Here is a 6648-nt window from a genome sequence, read left to right as displayed (position 1 = left end):
AACAAAATAAAAATAACAAACAAAATACAAATCAACAACAACAAAAACAACAGCAATGCGGCTACTTTCGATTGGGACCTCGGATGGAAATGGTTGGTTTTCTTCATCTTGATCAGTCCTGTCTAAGACGGCCACCTGTCTTATACGGCCACTTTTCTCATTGACAATGGGTGGCCGTCTTACACAGGTTTGACGGTATTTTTAATTTCATTTCAGGGGTTTGCATACACGCATAGTAACGCTTTAAAACGTGTGGTCTGCGTCTGGCAAGCATCATTTTCCCCCCTTCTCTATCCCGAAGCCACACTCAATGATTTGACAACATACCCACACACATGCACGACAGTCACCTTCTGTCTCAGAATAAGTCGACTAGTCGACCTACTTAGTTTATCCGCTGGCTTCAGCACAGAAGCCCCGCCCACATTTTGGTTGGTCGCTCACATTTTGGTTGGTTGCTCACATTTGCCGGTGTCGTGCCTTGAGTTTACCCCAGCCGTCTTTGTAGACGACCAAATTAATTTACTTTTGTGCTTTAACATCTTTTTTTATCTTTGTTTTTGTCAATTTGATCGTCCACACCGATAAGGCTGTCGTTTTCTCACCCGCGGTGAAAATAAAAATATAATCCGGGTGAGAATAATATTCATTTTATTCTCACCCCGGATGAAAATACTATTTTAAATTGTTTATTCTTACCCGGGGTGAGAATAAAATAAATATTATTCTCACTCGGTCTGAGAATGCAATTTTCTTAGGCCTTCCTGGGTGTTGAGAACGGGTAGGCCTACATGTAGGCTAATAGGAATAGGATGAAAGAAAATAATTTGTGAATTTTAAGAGTGACTGTTCGTGACCTGCCCTAGAGCGCTGGCCGATTTTTCTAGGCTCCAGCGGGGATTGTTATGAACTGAGCACGCTACTGCTGCCCACACTTTGTAAGACAGGCAGTAATAACTTGCAGGCGTCAGTAAGTTAAATTATTTTCCATGCAAATAACAGTTTGGTGTGCTTTTTCGTGTTTTGTTGGGTTTTTTTTTTACGATGTCTTTTGGAGTCTGTTACCACAGCTTAAAAAAATTATTTAAAAAAAAACCTCTTATGATAGAACAAATGACGATGACAATGAATTAAAATAAAAAAGCAAAGCTTCAGATTTTAAATTCTGTTGACTGTCAAGTCTCACCAACGGATAAGTCTATTTTCACCCCGGGTGAGAATAAAAATACGATGGACCTCTCACCGCGGGTGAGACTTGCCAGCGTTGGCTATTCTCACCAGGTGTGAAACAAGACCTGTTTTTCCTCATTTCTGAATACTATCTATCGGTGTGGATATCAAATTTACAAAAATAAAGAAAAAAATGATGTTATAGCACCTTTAAGTAAACTAATTTGTTCGTATACAAATGAAGATGCTTGGGCTATTTCACTTTTCGAATTGAGATGAACTACGTTGGTCATCATTTTGTTTTGCCCATAAGTTCTTGCAAGCCTACTCATTCTCCCTCTCTCTCCCTCTCTCTTTCTCCCTCACTCTCTCTCCCTCTCTCACTGTCCGTAGATAAAATTGCACGCTTTCAACACAAGAGCACTGAAATGTTTGTTTACACTGGTATCACGGTGAACACACACCGGATGAGAATAGCCAAAAGGCTCGCCCTCACACCGCGGGTTACAATAAAGGTGGTCCTCGCCAAATCAATGGTACATGTACAAAAAAAAACAAAACAATTTTATTGAGAACAAAATGTAGTTTTAGGGTGCCATTGAGAATTCATTTTCATACGTGTAGTCTGTAAGTGTCCATAGTGGTCACCTGTCTATAAAAGTCACTTTTGCTGTTATTTTGAATAACCGTTTTGGACATGTTCGACTGTATAGGGTATCAATTATTTCTTTCTTTTCCTTTTTTTTTTTCAGATGTTGGATGAAAATACACAACTTATTCAAACAATCAGTGACTACCAGATGAAGGGCAAAAACAACGAATGCATGCAGTAAGTGAACAATGTCAGAAGCTGATTTTGGTATTCTACTAACATTGGAAAGCCTCACATTGTTACACTTAACCCTCTCTGAATAGATTGGTACTTTTTTTTACTGGGGTGGGGGTGGGGGGTTCCAACCTATCCTATAACTCAAAATTTAACTGTAAAGGGGTGGGGGGGGGGGATTTTAATCGAGTATCTCGCTCCTTCCACTGAGACGAGGAATCCCTGTAAGTCTAAGCCGGGATTGGTTCTGGCAGTAAGGGTCCCTTGCCGCGCCTAAATGATCTAAATTGCATTGACAGGGGCGTAAATCCAATTAGTTCTTCTGTAACGATACGACGGTGCGGAGAGCTTTTAAAATTCTCAAAGTAAAATATTCTTTTTCAAAGATAATGACAACAGATGTTCGATAGGAAAGAAGGAGCAAACTACACCAGAGCACCCGCCAACCACCCACTATTACAGAACATTGCCTTAAACAGGTGGTTGTGAGAGCAGGTTTGACAGAGAGTGACACATCTAAGCGTCTGTGGCTGGTGCAATGGTTAGGCTGTTCGCCACAACCCGTGAGAGACAAGAGTTCGGGTCTACAGCCAGTGAGGAATCTATTAAAGAACCTGACAACTGTTCTAAAAGGTTAATGACATAAATTGCTGCTGCCACTCCAACCTAACCAGAGGTGGCAGTGAGGAGGAGCGGAGGAAACTCAAAGGTTTCTCTTTAATTAACCCTTTTTTCCTGCTTCGCTGTTGCCGGAAACCTATCTTGAAATCGAAATTTTGCACTGCCCCCTCCCTACCCACATAACCCAGCAACAAAAATAGACTCCCCCCCCCCCCCAACTAAAAACAAAAACAAAAAACTCAAAAACAAACAAATAAACCACACAAAAAACAACGAAGAAAAACGAAACAAAAACAAAAGCAAAAAAAAATAAAAAAAATAATAAAACGTTTACCTCTAGGCTATGCTCACATCAACATACGGAATACGGGAAGACATGGGTAAGGTTTAAGTTTGGTTTTTAGTAAGAGTCTTACGGCACGTGCAACACAATAAGGTCAAACAAGTGCCGAAGAATAGATGTGCTACTAGAGAGAAACATACACAAAAAAGGAGGAGGAGAGATAAGAACGACGGATGTTTGATAGGAAAAAAGGAGCGAACCACACTACAGCACCCACCAACCACCCATAGTCAGGTTTTAGATGCCCGATTCAGCAGATATTGGTTGTTTAAAGGGCTATATATCGACGTTCTGAGACCTGTTCGCGAGGAGATAGAAAGGGGGGGGGGGAATATGGGCAGAATTCTGGTCAGAGCTAGGAAGCTACATTCAGTCCACACGACGCAATCAGGCCGTGAGAGGCAAGCATGGAGAATTGGAGAATTTAAAAAAAGAGAATAATATAAGCGGGCGGTCGGCGGGTGGTCTGGTATGGTATCCTCCTTTGCTATCAAACATCTATTGTCCACATCTCTCCTCCTTTTATAAAATTGCTCTCTAGTAACAATCTCTACTTAATTATAATCCTCGGCACATATACGACCCAAATGTGTTGCACGTGCCGTAAAATTCATACTAAAACTAGTGCTTACAAAAATAGATTGTTTGTGTTGCAAGCACCGTAAAATTTTGGCTAAAATAAAAAAGCAAAGCTTATAAATAGACTGGCTGTACTCACCCAGATTCCTTCTGTGGTCCGTCGCCGGCAAAGCAGAGCCGACAACAATACACTTCCTTCTGCCTTCTGCCTCACTACCACAACGTGAGCATTTCCCCGCACAGACGGAGCACCTCATTGGCTGCGGCCGAACCTTACGACGCTGCCGATTGGCTGTTGCCCTCCGCGGCGCCGTTCAATACCGTGATGTAGCGGTGCGGCCGAGTATTGATTGGGATCTCATCATCGATACACTCCACGCTACGCCAGCCATCTCGGCTACAGGGACATCGGAGGGCAGAAAGTGGCGGGAGGGACACCGCTAGGAGCGACAGAACGACAAAGAATTAGGAGTCAAAGAAGGAATAAAAGAGGTTCCATTATCGTGAACAACCCCCCCCCCCCCCCCCCCCCCCCTTTCCCAGATCATTCACTCGGTTTGGAGCATTTGGGAGGCTGCATGGACCATGACTAAACTTGGATGAGGCACCGTTTGGAGCCATTGGAGCGACAGAGTGATAGAGAATTAGGAGTCAAAGAAGGAATAAAAGTGGATTGTTAACGTTCTGCTCTGGAGCATTTGGGAGGCAGGATGCATGGACATTAGCAAAACTTGGATGGGACACTGCTTGGAGCGATGGAAAGATAAAAAAAAATTAGGAGTCAAAGGAGGGATGAATAAAATGAATACTTCCACAATGTATACGTTCTGCTCCATCATTCACACGATTTGGAGCATTTGAGCGGCAGGTTGTGTGATCCATGGCTATCAGATATAGTTTGAGCTCACATGGATGAGATAAAGGCTTAAGACTCAAACAAGGAGCCCGCTAAACATTCTTCAATATCATTTACACAGTCAAAATAACATTTGAGTGTGTATCTAGCTTTCTATTATTATTGTTTATATTGCTGCTCATTTATATTATGCATGTGATTGTAAGCCTACGTGTGTGCACATGTGTGTGCGCATGTGTGTGTGTATGTGTGTGTGTGTAGGTGTGTGTGTGTGTGTGTGTGTGTGTGTGTGTGTGTGTGTGTACACGTGGTGAAAAACCAAACCAATGTGTCAGGATCTGGACAATAAAGATGTATCTTATCTTATCTTAAGAGCATTCAAGAGGTACGCTACATGAGCTTTGTCTTGTTTTCTTTGAGTAAAGAGAAGCACATCGACATTACGAACAGCCATTTAATGCTGGGAAAAAGTCAGAAAGTCAAAAACAGCACAGGGAAAGCAAAGATTAAAGAAGTAACAGGACCTACCACTGGCGCCCCCAACCACCATCACTGTCAGGTTTTGTTTGTGAAAAGAGAAGCACATCGATACAAAAATGGCTGTTAAGTGCTAGATCTCGGATGCCCTCACAAATAGAATGCCGCTACAAGCAACACACAAATCATCATCATCCAGTGCCAGATCTGCGACAGACATCGGCGATCATGGTTTAGTTTTCCATTCGTTCCTTTGCTCGGACGCTCTCAAAAAGAGGTATGTTTCCCTGATCTTACCCTGTTACCCATTTGTTTAGGTTCCCTAAGTATGTTGCTCTGGCCCTACCCCTGCCTCGCTTGCCCTCAATTTTGCCAGTGAGAGCTAGATGTTCAAGACCCTTATGTCTATTCAGGTGTCCCAAAAACTTCATTTGTCGTTTCTTCCACACAAATGGAGAACACAAAATTAATCAAAGAGGTAATTTTAAAAAAATGCTCCAAACTGAAAAGACTTCACGCTAACATTCACACAATAAGTGATATCGTTTAGAACTGGAGTCCTCCAGGTAAGAGACAACAGATCAAGGAGCAGGCCGCGTGGAACTTGGAGAAGTTTTGTTTTTGTTTTAGTAGAGGTTTTACGGGGTCATATGAGCGCCAGAAGATTAGAGGTGTTACAAGAGCGTAACAAACATAAAAAAGAAGGAGGGGAGATAAGGACGGTAGATGTTTAGTAGGAAAGAAGAAGCAGAGCACCCGCCAACCACCCACGAACTTGGAAAAGAGTCACGTAGCGAATGATGTACAGAAAAGCGAACAAGTATGGATTTTTAGTTTTAGTAAATGTTTTACGCAACTTGCAACACAAATAGGTCATATAAGGGCCGAAGATTAGCCGTATTACAAAAGAGTAACAAAGACGGGGGGAGGATACGGACGATAGATGTTTCATAGAAAAGAAAGGAGCAAACCACACCAGAGCACCAGCCAACCACCCATTTAATGCAAAGATTATAAAAACTTCCCCAACAGGAAAGAGACAAACAAGTAAAAATTCGCGTTAGTTCAAAGGTTTTTCCATTTTGTTCCAAGCCAAAACTCACTTTCAACAAACACTGCTGCCGGCGACAGTGAATTGTGATGCACAGGGATACAAACAGGTATTGGGAACTTGATAAAAGTTGAGAAAATAACCCAATGGGTCAGAGAAATAAAAGACACAAGTACGATCGTTTTGAGGAAAAACAAAACAAGTTTAGTTTTAGTAAGTGTTTTACGGCACTTGCAACAAAATAAGGTCATATAAGTGCCGGAGATTAGAGGTGTTACAAAAAAGAAATAAACACAAAATAGAAGGAGGGGAGATAAGGACAATAGATGTTTGATAGGAAAGAAGGAGCAAACCACACCAGAGCACCCGCCAACCACCCACAAAAACAAAACAAACAACAACAAACAAGCCAAAAAAAAGAAACACACACACAAACGAACAAACACACATAATCATACACAAACACGCACAACAACAACAAAAACAACAACAGGTGGACTTAAAACGTGACATGCAAATTATGCATTGTACAATGGAGTTCGCTAATTTGTAAGGTCCATAACCCTGATTTAATGCTATCGTGCTATTTCATACAAATGTTATGCTATGTTGTCTCCCTTGACGTGTGTCGTTTTGACTTTAAAAACCCAACATTTTTCATTTTTTAAAGGAAACTGACTTGGCCAACTACTCTCCGGTATCGAATAAAAGGGTGGGTGGGGTGG

At 41.8% G+C, this 6648-nt stretch overlaps 1 long non-coding RNA gene across 1 annotated transcript in view; it reads right to left on the bottom strand.

Moving 5' to 3' along the window:
• The window catches only part of LOC101846388, a 40361-nt gene that overhangs the window by 27569 nt on the left and 6144 nt on the right, over positions 1-6648 (bottom strand). Inside the window, exon 2 of the long non-coding RNA XR_221082.3 lies at positions 3679-3979. This is a non-coding gene — a long non-coding RNA (uncharacterized LOC101846388). The remainder of the gene's footprint in view (positions 1-3678; positions 3980-6648) is intronic.

The sequence above is a fragment of the Aplysia californica genome, unplaced genomic scaffold, assembly GCF_000002075.1.
Source record: "Aplysia californica isolate F4 #8 unplaced genomic scaffold, AplCal3.0 scaffold00939, whole genome shotgun sequence".
Lineage (NCBI taxonomy): Eukaryota > Metazoa > Mollusca > Gastropoda > Aplysiida > Aplysiidae > Aplysia > Aplysia californica.
This window is presented reverse-complemented; position numbering and strand designations above follow the sequence as displayed.